Source organism: Podarcis pityusensis (genome assembly GCF_964106645.2).
Source record: "Podarcis pityusensis genome assembly, chromosome: 9".
In the NCBI taxonomy this organism is placed as follows: Eukaryota; Metazoa; Chordata; class Lepidosauria; order Squamata; family Lacertidae; genus Podarcis; species Podarcis pityusensis.
Window position 1 is genome coordinate 41,449,256 of NC_138034.1, and position 17,271 is coordinate 41,466,526.

Here is a 17,271-nt window from a genome sequence, read left to right on the forward strand (position 1 = left end):
TGAATTGGGCCGAGTAACAAGCTGGCAACCAGTGCAGGGATGTAGCATATCAACAGAAATTCACTCTGGTCCACTACTGAGCTACAGCAATTTCCAATTTCCAGATGAAGCTGAAGGGAAGCTTACTCATATAGAGTATATTGCAGTAATCCAATCTTGAAGTTACCTGTGCCTAGACCACTGAAGTCAAGCTATTGCACAACACATCACCAGCTACACATATATGATTTGATTGGATGTGCCACAGCTGCAGAGTCAAGATCAGAATGTGCAGCTGGTTGGTCACAATGGCCCCTCAAAGGCTTTGGTCTTCCTCTACAATATATGTCAGCAACCTCCAGACTATTTGAAAGAGCTCAGCTGCCTGGCCACTAGAGGAGGCAATGCAGACTCTGAATTGTGTCCTCTTCACCATCCATATTGCCAGAATGTAGACACGGTTATGTGCACTAACCAATGTCCAGTCGCTTTTCCATTATGCATGGTAATGAAATCAGTATCTCTTTTGCAAAAGAGAACCCGTGTGATGTTCAGTGCCACTGTATTCTTCGACTGACACAGTGGTAGGAGTAATCCCGGCAAAGAAAGTGCTTTATATTTGCATTTATTGCAATGCAAATATTCTTTTTTCCTTTTTAATGCAGAGGCTTCCGTTTCAGATTCTGGGATCTGTTTTCTCTTTGAAGAGGCAAAGTGCTAATGAGAGCATTTTGTTGTATTCCTTGATTGCAGCCTCTAAGCAGGTGATTCTAAGTATATTTTTTGTAGCAAAGAAACTGGTGTTCAGTGGCTCAAGTGAACACCAGTTGTCCAGATGGCAGTCTCGCCCAACTTCTCACATGAGTTTTTTTTCCCCTGCCCCCAAGAGAAAGAGAAAGAAACTGTTTCAAATGTGCAACCTCTACACCACCGATGCTTTTCTTGCAGATTCTCTTACAGTATAGGTGGCAAGTCTTATGGGGGCAGTCAGGTTCAGCCAGCTATGAAGATGCTATAGAGGGAAGGAGGTGAAGGAGGGATTAAAGGGAGAAATGGATTTGACCCCTTGAATTGCTCATGTGCTCTACTTCAGTTTGGCTTGCCTCTCAATCTAGTTTTCTGAAACCTGTCACAGACACTTGGGAGGAAAATGTCATGAAATGCAGTGTAGTGGCTAAAACACAGAGCTGTAAACTGTGAAGCGACAGATTCAAACTATTTTCCTGCCACGGTTGGGGAAAAAACACACCTGACAGGATAACTTAGTAAAAACCTTCTAGTGAAATGCCAAGACTGGTAAGAAAAAGATTCTCTGTGACCACCTAGTGGATCCAGAATTCCCTTTTCAAGTAACAGTGCAGGACATACTTGTTTAGACAGGCTTCCAGCCGTTTGGTGTTCTATGTTTGTGCTCCCAGGGATTAAAAAAAATTAATTATTAGGTTTATTTAGTTATTTTAAATTACTTGCTTATTTTGCACCTTAATTTTTTTTTTTTTTTTGCATAATCCTTTGAACCATAAGGAATGAGTAGAAACCCAAATACTGTACATAACTTAATAAAATTACTTTTGCAACAAACCAACAGTTCTCCATTTTGCTTCTTAATACTTTTGAGTAATACTTATTAATACTTTGGGCAATATCCGGTGTCAGTCATTCACTGCAGATTCACTGAAATGGTATTAAAAAGTATTAAGAAACAAGACAAATACATCCTGTAATAATAATAATAATATTTGTTTTGTCTTGCAACTTCAGGAAAGATGCTGTGCTGTGTTTAAAGAAAAGAAATATGGGATGTGGCCTTTAGGTATTCTGGGGCTTCAGTAAGTGCCCAGAGTATTAGTTAATGCTGTAGTATTAGTAATACCATCCAGTGGTGTAGCATGGGGGGTACAGGGGGGGCCGGCCGCACCAGGCGCAACATCTGGGGGGGCGCGCTCACACTCGTAGCTCTCTACCCCTACTAAAATCCACGGGTTAGGGGGCGCAAATTACTTGCCTTGCCCCGGGTGCTGACAACCCACGCTACGCCACTGATACCATCTTAGTTAAGAGTGAAATCGTGTAGGGGTCTTGTAAAATCTCTCCCTGCCTTCTGAAAGTTGGGTTGATCTCCTCCTGCTCCCTTTAATTTGATATAACAGGATACTAAGGTTGCAAGAAAGACTGCTTAAAACCAGACAACAGAGTTTCACATGAAAACAATTTACAAACTATGTATCTGATGTTGTGTTAGATGCAATCTGTCAATAGATACTTTAAAGAAAGAAAGCATGTTGTATAGAGCTGGACATATATCATGGGCATTTTAGCAGAGGTGGACTTTGGAAATGCTTCATAAGATTTGGCACCCTGTATGAGGCCAAAAGTGGGCACCCCCAAATTTCAATTATGAATCTACTCACTTATGAATCTACTCAATTTTGCATGCCCCCAGCTAGTTGCCTTGTGCAGGAAACACCCAAGCCACCCTAAACTCGGTCCTGATTTTAGTAACCGGCAATTTCCTTTATGAATATTTAGTCTGAATGAAATAAAAATGGATTATGACTTCATATTATTTATTTAAAATATTTCTTAATGTAATAAGAGTTTTATATAACATCAGTAAATATAACAATCAATAGAATTACCTAAATAATTTTTTCCTAAGAAATTCCCATTATGTGCCTGCAGTTTGCATTGCCTCACAATCAATATTGCATTATCCTGCATCTAATTCATTGTTCTCTCCAAGTTGTAGCAGAAAGAATAGTTGAAACAAAGTGTCTACTTCTCTGTTACATATGTTATAAGGTGGATGGGTATTTTTTTGGTAAAGCTTGTAATAAAACTGTGCAGCAGATGGCAGTGTGCAATGCCGAGTACCTTATGTAACTGCAAATATACAAGGGTTTCAAGCAGTGCAAGCAAACTTTTGAAAACAAAAATGCTGGTGCATTCTGTTTGTTTTTTTCCAAAGGCTCAGGTATGCCTGAAGGCCCTACAATGTAGGGTGTGTATGTCAGTTTGGTACTAAATCCACTGATAACCTATAGGCTAATATCGAAAGATTTCTTGGTGTAAATGAGAGCTGTGATCACAAAGAACAGTTTGTGCAATGGCGCTGCTTAAGGCATTTTATTTTGCACGCATTGATTGCAGAGATAGAACATGGAAACAGGTAGGAGCCAGAGGAGGAGGAGGAAGCGACCTTCGTGGTGTAGGATCTCACAATATTTTGGTGCAGTTCAATAATGATTATAATGGACAGTTTTGTGATGGCTGTATACTATCTTCCAGTGGAGACTGCTCCACAGGATTGACTGGGGCACTGCTTCTCCAGCTGCCTCAGCTTGCCCTCTCATGACTCCTGCATGTCTTCTTTCTTCCAACCAGTCCAGGAGGTGGCACCTCTTCTGCCAGGTTTTGTACAACTCAGAAAGGGATGAGGACAAAACTGAAATTGGTTATCTCTGCCTGTCATTGGCTCTGGTTCCACCTATTGTTGGGCTCCCTGACTTTTGCTCCACCAATCCCCAAACGGGAAGGGAGAAAAAGAGTAAAGGAGGGCAGCTTCTTCCTACTTTCATTTCTCTTTCCTTGCTTTTGTTTGCTACGTTTTTCACTGGGTGTAGAATGGGTTCAGTTTGGGAGACTGAGGCAAACACAGTGCCATGCCCTAGACAGAGTTTGGCAGTTGCAGACCCAGAAAATGAATCTCCTGCCCAGAACATCAGGCTTGGTGACATGACTAATGAGTCGCCTAACGGATATTCTTTTGCACAAAATTGTTGCCGCAATGGCTCATGCATTTAATTTTCCTAAATTAACAAACACTACTATTTTTTTTTATATTAATGTGACTTTTATCTTGGTGATCTTTCATTAAATATCTAGCAATGCAATCATGCCTGTGATGTCTCAAAATCTGAAAACTGAGTAACTGTATTTTTCGCTCTATAGGACGCACTTTTTCCCCTTCAAAAATGAAGGGAAAATGTGTGTGCGTCCTATGGAGCGAAGACGCCATAGCCCCGCGACCCTCTCCCGGCTGGAGAGGTGATGCGCGGCTATGGCAGGAGCCTCTATAGCCACGCGTCACCTCTCCAGCCGGGAAAGCACTCGCGGGGCTAAAGCAGCCCCCCGCGACCCTCTCCCGGCTGGAGAGGTGACACGCGGCTATGGCAGGAGCCTCTCCGCTGCGCCTTTACGCTGCTCCCTGACCTGCTCTTTGGGGCTGGTGGTGGGCTTCCCCCCGCCAGCCCCAAAGAGCAGGTCAAAAGGAACCTGAAGCCTGGAGAGCGAGAGGGGTCAGTGCACACCGACCCCTCTCGCTCTCCAGGCTTCCAAGGTAGCCGCCTGAACGCACCTTAAATGGCACCTTGTTTTAGAGCGGGAAAACAAGAGGGGGGAAGTTCTCCCCCTCTCTGCACAGCGCCTCCTGCCACTTCGCTGAAGGGGCGCTGGGCAGAGAGGGGGAGAATTTTTTTTCCTTGTTCTCCCCCCTCTAAAACAAAGTGCGTCCTATTGTCCGGTGCGTCCTATGGTGCGAAAAATACGGTATTTAGTTTTTCAGGCATTTTTCTTTGGGGGGGGGGACCTATGCCCAACAACTTTAAAATGAATTTTAGAAGCCACAGTGTTTTATTAGTGATGAAAAATATGGTGCCCTTTTGTTGCTAGTGAATGTAATAATGTTAAAAAATGGGGGTCACCTTGGAAGATTAGAAAGCTTTTGCTAAGGTTGATGTAGTTGATGCCGCAATAAAGCTAACAAGCCAAAAGGTTTGCCAAACATGTGAAACATCGGATTTAATAATGCAACTAGTTCTGTAGTTGTGATCCTTGGCAGTCTGGTAGTGTTGGCTCCTAAGATTCCCTGTAAATGAACACTCTGGTCCTGATTCATAGGTGTGGTGTTGGTTTTGAAGAAAGAATGAACTCTTTGAAGAAAGAAAGAATCTCATATTTTTAATTTCTGCAAGCACAAATGGAAGCAGTTATGTTTTTCAAATTGCAATTATTAAAACAAATGTGTTTTTGTATTTACAAAAAAAATTCACATTGCATTAGGAAACTACAGTAATTCATTATAAATGTTTAATTCAGCATTGGTTCAACTTGCTTAACAGCTCACTAATGAGGTGTCATGAAGCTACTCATGAATATTTATTAAGGTTTATAGAAACAAAAGAGCAGATTATTGTACTGTTTTGAAAAGGGGAAAAAATTATGCTTGCTCATTTTTAAATATGATGAAATTACCTTCAACATAATCAATTTTGGCACATTATGTTAGAGTGACATACTTGGGCATCTTGCCTGAAGCCATGTTCTGGTTTTCTCTCTCTCTACTGTCTTATTCAGTTAATCAGAACAACATTCTGCAGGTAAAAATAAAATGGAATTTCACTTTAAGTTTACTGTAGTGTAACTCAGTAATGTGAAGAACATTGTTCGACTGTACATTTTGAAACACAAGTATTCAAGTGGCTTTATGCTGAGACTAAGATTTGTACTAGAATTTCTAGGGTTTCATAAATTTTAGGATTCTTTATGTAATTTTAAGTAATATGTGTATCTCAGTTGTGGCTCAAAGTCAGCTTGAAATATTTCTAAAATATTCAAGCAATAATGCTAAAACAAATTTCCTTCTGTTGTTGAAAAAAGTTTCCGGACTGTCCATGGATGTAGTCTGCAGTTGTTCAGTAAAAGCCAGAATTTTGTCTTATCTTTTTTTATGGCAATATGTTATTAATATGAATGATTTTGCTGCTCTAAATATTTCAGTTGGTCATCTGCTGGGCTTTAGTACTGTTGCAAGACAGACTATAGCAGGTTTCTCAGCAGCAACATTTACTTCTTCCTCTACATAATGTAGCAGCCCTTTTCTTTGCTTCAACAGCTGAAGAGCAATTTCTGTTCTTTCTTTCCATAACTTCTGAGTAACCAGGAGGGCAGGTAACCCCTTTCTCTTTTTAATGCAGTGAGTACTGTAAGCAGCTGGCTGGTTCAGTCAGTCATTTGCCGAGGCCACTTTTTTGTCTGCTTCTTCAATTTCTTGGGAGGCCTAGGCTTAAAATCACTTTTTTCATTTTTATCTTGAGGGAATCTTCTTTCAGAAGAGGAGGAGCTGCACTGTGCCTGCTAATCGTGACTAGAGACACTTTCATCCACTTTTAAACTGTGTAGAGCTTAGATGGGCTTCTCCTATTTAGCTGGTGGTCTGCTGCAAGTGTGCATTTTTGTATGACATCCTCTGCTTATTCAGGCAGGGTTTCCCCTCCCCCCAAATATTCGTCTTGAAGTTCTCTCCAGCTGCATAACTTATTTCATAACTTATGACCAAAGAAGCAAACTTGAATACATTTGCACTCATAAAACTATAAATAGGGCTTCTTCTTTCATGCAGGTCCTGCTTTTCAACCTTCACAATAGTCTTTAAAATGTCTATGTATTGAAAATGCATTATTCAGGAGGACAGTGTTCTTTTATTATTAGTTTTTCTAACAGGTTTTTTCCCCCCACCCCCTAAGGGAAGGTTTGGATCAAACGACTTTCAATATAATGCAATCTTGGCATTTACATTCCATATTGATTTGCATCTCTTTGTTTCAGAATTCATTGGCTAAAATAGGTGGGTATGTATGGACCCCTCCCAGTCATTGTCCACTCCATAACTAATACAGTTTATAAATTCCATTTTTAAGAAGAGATGAAAAAATGTACATAGTGCGTTGGGGACTTATGAAAGTATTATACATCACAATGCATTCGCCCCTCCGAAAGTTCATAACATTTTTAAGTTGCATGTAGCTTAATACCCACTTAGGGCATGTCATTTAGAATATATGCTCCTACCCATTTGCCTTCTCAGTTGCTTACTAATATAGAAGTTCATATTGCCATAGAAGCCCTAGACAGGCATTCACCCATCATGTGATTCCAGTCACCTGAGGGGAGATAATGGGGGCATGCTCCTTTTCCATTCCCCTCTGTCATATCTCCATTGCCGCACCCCACAGATTTCCACAGGGTAAAGATGTGAAGGGGTGTGCATGTCTGCTCGACACATGCAGGGTGAATGAAGTGCAGAACCCTGAATGATCAGGCTTCCAAATAATGATAAGGTTAAATATAAATTTATATTAACTGCCTTTCTAAAAAGGCCCCCAAAGCAATATACAACACCCATTAAAATGGATCAAATTACTAAAACAAAGCTCCACTCCACACCCACACCCTTCAGATTGTGAGAGGATGAATGTTGAGCATTCACATAGAACTATCACTTGCTCGTCATTCTACCTCCAGAGTTCTGGTTTGTGTTTGCCACTCTGGTCCTGTATTTCAGGGCAGGGGGAGCGAGTTAATATAATGGTTAAAAACTGTTGAGAGAGACTAATGGAACTTAGAAATTCTAAATTGTGCAGTAGAGAGGCTTGCTGAAATTCAGTCCTCTCCTCTGGATGAGAATAAACAGCATGAAACACAATCAAGCCTAGTAATCACACTGATTTTTGCAAGCACTTGTAAAAACTATATTATAAAGAATTTGAGTGACATCTTTCTTTACATGGCACTTGAGAAATGGCAACAGAACCCTACTGTCAAGTCAATGAATATTTTTGATGACTACTGCTATGTACTGGCATTATAAAAACTATGATACTCCGCAACAGGATACTATGAACTCCTGTATACAGCTGATGCAACTTCTGTTTCCTGCCAATTCTGGAATATGTGACCCAATAATGTCCCGTCCCCCCAACTTTGTGCTCTCTGGCTATTTAGGACTACAACTCCCATCATCCCAGACCACTAGCTGTGCTGGCTGGGGCTGATGGGAGCTGGAGTCTAAAACGTCTGAAGGACACAACTTTTGGAGAAGGTTGTAATAGTTGTTTCAGCAAGCTGAGTTTGAACTGTTGTACCCATGGTGCTATTCATGGCCCTTATTTCCCGGGGGCGACCACTTGAGTCATATTCTGAGAGCTGTCAGAATGTCTCTCTGTGTGGAGTGTGAATGCAGCACTGCGGCTTTTAATAAAGATGGCGGCCGCAACTTCTAATAGCCAGTAGGATAGAGTGTTAAGTTTCTACCATAGTGACTACATTTAGGATGCTTATTTGAAGCATACAAACATATAATGAAGTCAAGGCACTGAAGATGAAGCAGGTGCTCTTAACTAAAGTAGGACAGGAGAGCTTCAGCCACAAGTGCTGTAGAATAAACCCAGTGGCTGCTTTGTTTAAATGAATATATGGTACTTGCCTTTTTCCTGGAAAAAGAAGCTTCTAAATTCTATATCCTCTTTGCTTCTTGGAGATGTCCTTGATTTTAGAGAACAGATCCTTCTGGTAGCTGATCTCAAATGGTGAGAGGGAGTAGGTGAAAATTAAGATTAAATGCAATTAACCATTGTGTCTAAGACTGGTGGCAGGTTGATTTGGTTCTGCTTAGTAAATTTATTTTATTTCATAAAATTTATATACCGCTTGACTGATTTTTAAAAAATTATTTTTAACCCTCAAAGTTGTAAGAAAGCTTTTATATGAATTAGGCTTACCCTTGCCCTTTCAGTGGTACCTGTCTGCTACAAGTGTAGCCGTTTGGGTAAATTCTGTGCTCAAAGAGGAGGTAGATGTCAATAACTACAGGCTCTACATCTCTCCTCCCCATTTTCCTCCCATCAGTTGCTTGGAAACAGCCTCTGCCAGGGAATGGAAAATGGACCTGTCAGCTAATTCAGGAAATAAAAAGAAAACCAAAGGACTGCAGAGGGGAATAAAAATGCTTAATGCATCTGACCTAGGTAATCCAGTGGAGCTGAAGTAGGAGGTCTAGAAGTCCATAATTGTTACTGCAGAGACCTCTCCCCTTTCCCTTCCCCTGTAGAGAGAAGAGTGCTCAAATCTACCATTTTGAACAGCGGCAGTCTATTTCCCCATGTTCACATCAGCGGAAAAGCACTCCACTTGTATTTTGCTGCTGTTCCTCTCTACTTTGCTCCCATGCTGACAGTAGAAGTGGCTGCCCCATATTCCCTTACATTGAGTAAGGGAGCTTGCTGTCTTCTAAAAAGGCACCCTACTAGATATTTCTGGCCAAGCAGACAGTAATAAACTTTATTCCAGAACTGTCCACCTTGTTGCTTTTCAAGCACTCCAGGGAAAAACAAGAAGTGTGACATCAAACTGGTGCTGAGTCAAGGACAAATGCTGCAGTGCTAGAGACTCATTTCATGGCAAACTGCTGCTGTGAGCATGTCACTTTAGTTGAAACGGCTTTTCTACTACTTCTAGAAAAGGGAAGGTATCTTCTTTTGGGGAGCAATGTGCATTATATATATATAGATATCTCCACAAAGCAAGAATTCACTGTTGTGCCACACCTTCTCTGGTCTAAATATGAAGGTGTCTGACTCCACCAGCCTCCATGGAGGCTCCTAAAGAACTGGAAGATTGCCATAGAGTAGGAAAGGAAATCTATTCAGCGGGGGTCTTCCTTCACGGTTTCCTTAACATCTATGGTGGGTGAGCTACATATTCATCTAAGACTTGACTTGGTGTCTAACACAGGGTGGTACAAAACTGATACTGATATAGATCACAATTGACTCAGCAAGATTGAAATAATAAAGGCTGCAAAGCTCCTCTCCAAGCAGACAAAGAACTTGAGGGGAAGGATAAACTAGGCTTAATCGTATGTGACATGTCTTCAATCAGAAATGCCTTCTTATTTTTTTCTCAGTCATGCCTCCTAATGGGGAATTATGTGCAGTTCAGAAGCTTGTATATTGCATTTAGAGCTCAGGTTGTAATTAAAACTGACATTTTACTAAATCAATGGTTGGCTTTAATTCTTTCTTATCTGTTTTTACTTCTCTCTGTTTGCTTCGTGACTCTGCCAGCACCTTTCCTCTGGTCTAAATCTTTAGTTGCTGCTTCTATTTTACAACTATTTTACAAAGTCCTGAATTTTGAGCCTCTCCTCTCTGCATCTGTTCTTTCCTTTTTGCTTTTCTTCCCCTGTTTCTTATTGCCTGTTTAGACTGTAAACCTATAGGCTTGCTCTTTTTAACTTGCTTGCCATTTAGTTTTTGAGGTGTATTATTATTTTAGCAATTCAGAGGCATTAGTGCAGTATGGCTCTCTGGCAGCGACATTTCTTCTGAGTTGAATTGGTTGCCTTTGGTTTCAGATCAAAGTCTTGATTTTTCTCCAAGGTCCTGAAACCTCTAGATTGTCTTAGATGCCGGTTTATTCCTCTTGGCTTCCCCCAAGGCAACTGTTTTTCATGGAGATTATGAACCTGCATAGATGTATGTATGTGTTTAATTCTTTTGAATGCTTCTGGGGGCAAGGTGCCAGATGTAAAATACTTTGCCTAAAGACATCACAATTGAGATCAAGGTCCTTTGCTAGTTTTCATATAAAGGATTAAAGAGGAAATGATTGCTAAACATGAATGAAAACATAGTTTGAGAAAAAAGAAGGAAAGACTGTGATAGTAGTAATTTCTTTTTAACCGATACTCTTTAATGCCAACTCTAATATATACATTATAGTAGTAGTAGTACTAATAATAATAATAATAGTAATAATAATAATTATACAGTTTAAATCTAGCCATGCAAATCTAGCCTCTGCAAAGTTTTCCCCATAACCAGGATGCCACTACTAAAAAGGCCTTCTTTCTATAAGTGACTGCACCACAGTAGTAAACTAACACCCTAAGATACAATTAGTGATCAAAAGAAATGAGCAAGACAAAAAGAGAGAGAACATAATTAGCTATTTATTTTGGTAAAGTACAATGTAGCATCATTGTTATGTTGTAATGAGGATAAGGAGACAATGAGTTTGAGCTCATACTTCCCTGCATGTTTTCTGCTTCTTGGAACATGCCAAACTGTAGTCTTTTCATATATCATACTGATGCTTACTTCCTTGTTTTCTTGGATAGAACCAGTGGTGGCAGCCCTTGCAGAGACTGTACTTTTTGTATAGATAGAGTAAGCTGAAACCCTGTGCTTCTTAGCTGTAAACTGTCAGGAATGGAGACTTCCTACTCAGAGGCTTAAGAGTTTGTTGTTAAAATGTATATCAAGCCTTCTTTCCATTTCTAAACTAAATGGTAGTGAAGTGAGAGGAAGCTTGAAGGGGTTTTTGTTTCCTGTCCAAGTATTTTGGAATATCTGCCTTCTTGAATATCCATCAAAGCTGAAGATGTTTTAAATTCCTGTGGAAAATAGCAAGGGACTTTTAATTTACATGCACATTTTGTGCTTAAGACAAGTGCACATGAACAACCTACAAAAGGTTGGGATGATGTGCTGATGCCACCTTTGTATTCCACTCTGGATTCTAGCAATCGGAAGCAATATTAATTTTCAAAGCACATTATGAATTCAAAGTGGCAGTGTCTGTCCAGTAGACTTGAGTCAGAACAGCTGTCTGTTTCCGAAATAAATTTCCTACCTTCCTGTCAGCTGGTGTTCTTAACTTGCTGATCTGATTTTCTTATTTTTTAAATCTAGATCTGGGTGGAATGCATATCTGAAAGACCGTGGTGGTTCTTGCTACTCTTGTTGCCATCATTTAATGCTGGGGGGGGGGGAGTATAAAAATAAAATAAAATTATGCATGGTGCGGAGAGAGGGAGAATTTTTTCCCTCTTATAATTTTAGACCACAGGATCATCCAATCAAGCTAAAGGGTAGGACAGACAAAAGGAAGGACTTCTACACATGGTGCATCGCCATACCATTGAATTTGGTTCCACGAGATGTTGGGGTGCACCAACTTATATACAAGAAGAAGAAGAAGAAGAAGAAGAGTTTGGATTTAATATCCCGCTTTATCACTACCCAAAGGAGTCTCAAACCAGCTAACATTCTCCTTTCCCTTCCTCCCCCACAACAAACACTTTGTGAGGTGAGTGGGGCTGAGAGACTTCAAAGAAGTATGACTAGCCCACGGTCACCCAGCAGCTGCATGTGGAGGAGCGGGGAAGCGAACCCAGTTTACCAGATTATGAGTCTACCGCTCTTAACCACTACACCACACTGGCAAATTTATGGAGAACAAGGCTGTCATTGACTACTAGTCATGATGCCTGTGTATCACCTGCAGGCTCAGAAGCAATGTTATGCCCTCCACTACAGTCACTGGGAATGTGGCAGAGTGGCTCATATTCTCACATCCTGATTGTGAGCTTCATATAGGTATCTTGGTTGTCCACCGTGAGAAACATAATGTGCTGAGAAAGATAGACATTTGGTCTGCTCCAGCAGAACTCTTCTTAATATTCTTAACCTCAAATTCATTTTTACTAAAGTCTCCATGATCAGTTAAGACACTCTTTTTATGCCGTGTACTGAAAATAATTTCATCTCACGCTGGTTTTTCAACTAGGAACCATTGCCAGGAAAGTAGAAGCAGAGCTGATTAGTGTGTACTTTCATGGAAAATGGACGTGCAGTATCCCATGCAACCTTCCTGCAGCCCTGCTGCTCCTGGTTCATGTCCCCCCACTCCAAATTCGAAGAGCTAAACTGGATGAAAGCTAATGTTGCAAATTTGTTGCACTCCATTATACTCCTAAGGTCTTCTTTATTATATGCAAATAATGGCCCCAAACTTTTGTACTGCTGCATTTCCCCTTATACAACTGGGGAAGGAACCAGACACTTCTTCCTTCATGGCTATTTAGTTGGTAGTTTGTAAATAACACCAAATAACAAGCAAAACACCTATTTAAAAATCCTCAGTAAAACAGGACAGGATGGGTTGCTTTTCCTACGTCATTAAAATCTTTTTATTTATTATATCTCTACCTTGACCTTCCTCCCACAGGAGTCCAGGGTGGTGCACACACAGTCCAGTTAAAGTATTTAAAAACAGCCATATAAGAATACTACCAGTAAAACAGCTGAAATGCACAAAGCAGGTAAGGAATGGCAGCCCATCAGCGCCCTTCCCCAAAGGCACAGGAAAGCATTTCTAGAAGTATTTTGGAATGGACTTTCAGTAGAAGTAGGGTTGTACCAAGGAAATAGCTTAACCTTGACCACAAAAAGGGGCTCTGTAGGAACTTGTTTAGAAATCAAACACATTGTATTTTATATGCGATGGCTTCCTTGCAGTTAATCAGCTGTAAGGCAAGCAAAAAGCTATTGCTCTTTCACATGCACAAGTGATAAAATTCAAAGTCTGCAAGAAGAGGACAGCTTAAATGTTTTTAAAAAGCGAAGGAGGAAATCAAAAGGGTAAAACCCATTAAAAATGAAATCATTTTTGCACAAGCAGTAGATCAAGGCATTGCAAGAATACAGCCAAGAGAAAAGTAATTAAAATAGCAGAAAAGACAGAATTCCAAACAGCACACAAAAAGCTGCCAAGTACTATATAGAATGGGTTGGGAAACATGAAACAAATGATATTAAATATAGAAAGGGGGGTGAATTAGATGTGAACCATGCATTGCTAACCATTTCTACTTAGAAGTAAGTCCAAATGAGTTGAGCAGTCCTCAGTCCTCAGTCTAAGATAAGTGGGTATAGGACTGCCGCCTAATCCAACTCCACATACTTAAATTCATTTCTCTCTGTGTGTACAGGATAATTTCTTTGTGTACAGGAGAGAAATTCTGAATATGTGTATATGTTACACTGATCCATAGGACTCCTGTACATATCCAGCTGTTTATGTAAGCCATGGGTGTCCCAATGTGCAGCTTCAGTTTCTGGGATTCAACATTCCTTGTGTGGAAAGCAAATCCAGGCGACATGCTGTGAATCTGCAGCAGATCATGGCTTTGATCCTAAAATAAGTTAATAAAGTTTCATGCTCCTCTCCTCTCCCTGTAGGGTACAGGTGGTGGAGGGAGGGACCCGACAATAAGCTATTAAATATGAAGTGCTTTTTTTAAAAAAAAAATGTTTAGGGGTACTCTCATTTTCCTACTCATATTGAAATACTGCCCCTCAATGAGACCAAACTTAGGTTCACAAAATGTTTAGGGGTATGCGTACCTCTGCGTCCCCCCCAGAAAAAAGCACTGTATATATGTATTTGCATCTCCAGTGTTGGCAAACATTTTGTTTTGTTTTTGTATTTTGCTGTAAAATATCAGGACTGTGGGATGTTGCATTTAAAGCAAGTGGAGACAGCTTTTCTGTTTCTGTTTATTTTTATTTTTATTTACAATAATTGCATTATATATTTGTACCTTGCTTTTCTTCCCAAGAGGTCAAGGTTGTTAATATTAACCACCTTCTCTCGCTATTTTTGTCTCTGTAACAAGGTATGCAGGCTAGGCTAAGTTAATATATTCTTGCCAAGTGTGTGTGTGTGTGTGTGTGTGTGTGTGTGTGTGTCCCAATCCACATACAGTTTACCAGGCCCAGAAAATCCTGTTGACATCCCAGGGCAAGTATGTGTAAGCTTGCCACACATATGATCTGAGTGCCCTTCAGTTCATATAGTGTGAGCAAAATTTTCCTTTGAAAGAAAAAGGAGCTTTCACAAAATGTATGAAATGCTATAACTATTAATGTTTTGGACCAGCTATTCCTTTTCTGGCCCTTCATAGGTTTCTGTCCAGGGGCTCCATTTATGTTTAAAACAAAGGATTTCAGAGTGCGCTGTAACTTTCCATGATGTGAGTACTAGCTGCCCAGTCCTCAATATGTTTTATTGAAAGCATGGCCTGCTGAGTTCAATCAATATGCCTTGTTTCTACTCTAAGTGTGCTTAGGACTGCACCCTTAGTAGCATTTTAGTTACTTCCATGGCTCCATGCTAATGCCATAAATAGGATTAATTATTCACTTCTGAATTTAACAGAATGCATAGTAAACAAAAAGACAGAGAACCTTCCTTAAAACCCCTCTCATTATATTTTGCTTGGGAGATTTGTATATCTGCAGTCATACCAATCATTATGTAAGGAATATATTGAAAGCTATTAGGCACAGGGGAAAGGGAAGGTTGAAATGGTTGTTTGGAAACCAGGAGGCTTCAGGTGTTAGCTGTACTCTGTGCACCTTGCCCTTGACTGCAGGTACTGATACAAAAATCTGATAATGGAGCTGGAGGCAGGAAGAGGTCTGTTCCCCTCTGCATAAGGTAAATATATGAGAGGAAAAATCAGATACTACTACTTTTTTTTTAATTTTATAAGGTTTACATCTACCAGTACTTTATCTTAGTTCATTGCCAGAAAATCTGTTACATATTTTGACTTGTTTTCCAAAATGTCAACATTTCCTCATACAGTAAAGTGGGTGACTCTGCTGACCAGTAGGGCAACAAAATGGGATCACCCCCATTCAAGGGGGCAGTCTTTCATATCTTTCCTTACTATAGTAATATAAGACATCTTTGTCATGTTGGCCATAATTCATTTCTTCATGAGCTGGGGGTTACAGTATTTGGTGCTTTTTCCTATTTTTCTCTTTCCCTGTTTTTCTGCTATGAATATTTTTTTTTTAAAAAATCATGGCTTGTTTAAACAAATTCCCCCAGGTCAGTCATAATGGGAACTCCAGTTAGTTCAAAAGTGCAAGTGGATCCTCATCATGGCTCTGCTGGAATAAGACAGGGGAGGGGAAAGAGTCCAGAGCTCCCTGCCACTTACGAATGCAGCCCATAACTATTACTTAGTATTATGTGCTCCAAGGGCCTTTGCCTGAAGTCAATAAATGCTTATAGATAAAGGCGAGTTATTGCATCTCTTTACCTTATCACTGAATACTTCACCCAAGCAGAAGAGAGATGCTCTAGCATTGCTGCTATAGCAGAAGTGAGAGCGTGCTTACTTATGGCTTATGTGTGTGGTACGGAAGCTGCACTACCCAGGACAGGATGGGGTTGTGCAGGGTTGTTAAGGCAGCAGAGAGCATTGTTGGCTGCCCACTTTCCACCTTAGAGCAGATTTATGCCACAAGGTGCCATAGGAAGGCACTGGACATAGTAAAAGATCCATCGCATCCTGGTCACTGTCTCTTCGAGCTCTTGCCGTCGGGACGGAGATACAGGACGATGAAGACAAGAACAAGCCGTCTTAAGAACAGCTTCTTCTCCAGAGCGATCTCGGCCCTGAATGGGAAGCCCGGACTTTGAAAGTCATCTAATCTCCCTTGCTGTATTATACTGTATTGTTTAATTAGTGTTTTTATGGAGCAGTCAAGTAATTTCGTTGTCCCCGAAGGGGGCAATGACAATAAAGATATTATTATTATTATTATTATTATTATAAGTCCTTGCAGGAGTTTGATGCTCACACATTTCAATTTATTTCTTAGTCTTAATCTACAAGATTCTTAATTTTTGTGGTAGTTAATTTTGAACCAATGTAAGTATTTCAGAGGAGGAATGCTCACAACTGCATTCTGAAGAGAACTGAGCTGGTTCCACCATATTTGGGGATAATTTTGTTCGCTGAATAGTTGAACAAGAAGAATATCTTATTAATAAGCAGCCGCTTTGGCTGATTTTTGAATGATCAATGCATTTGAAGGGTAGCAGCATTTACTAGCTTCCTAGCAAGCTGTTTTAGCATGGTAAGATTCTCCGTGCCTTTCTAGAAATAAAATGTTCTCTGGTTTAAAACCATACAGTTAATTTGCACCTAAAGCATCATGAAGCAGCACATGTAAGAAAGAATAAACTGAGAAAATACTGTAGAAAATTCAAAGATCACTCGTGACTGCACAAACTGGCTTCTGATATTTGAGGATCATGCATAAACTTAAGCTTCAAGCAATTTACATTTTAATTTGGGTTTGCATTTGCTACATACCTCACAGGGGTATTGTGAGGCTTAATTATTGTCTGAACGTGCTATGGGAGCCTTGGAATAAAGGTTCTGTATGCAGTAAATGAGTACTGGAATTTTAGTTAATTGCATATTTGCTTAATTGTGCAGCTCTATGCTTTTTTGGATGCCCAGTTTCCCCTGTGGGGTTAGGTTCTGCTCGCAGATACTCTCTCTCCTTTTGATATTCCAAGGATGCCAGGCATAATCTTTTATGCCATTACTTGAGAACCTACTCATGAGAAAGTGGATGCCTCAAAGGTCTGTTGCAAACTGTCAGTGTGTACATTTGGAGCAAGTTGGTGATGCTACTGTTTCAGGAACAAGTAATGCACTCGATTACCCTGAAGAAAAATAGAAGTAGGGAAGCATGACTAGTAATCATAAATTTCTTCAATTACTTTTTCAAAAACATTCAACAGCCCACAATCTGAAAGCTCTGTATGCATAACAAAGGAAAACCCACCAACTGAAAGAAC

At 40.2% G+C, this 17,271-nt stretch overlaps 1 protein-coding gene across 2 annotated transcripts in view; it reads left to right on the forward strand.

The window, feature by feature from the left end:
• INPP4B (inositol polyphosphate-4-phosphatase type II B) overlaps positions 1-17,271 on the forward strand; it is a gene marked incomplete at its 5' end in the record, with an annotated part of 263,750 nt that overhangs the window by 7,257 nt on the left and 239,222 nt on the right. The window lies entirely within an intron of this gene.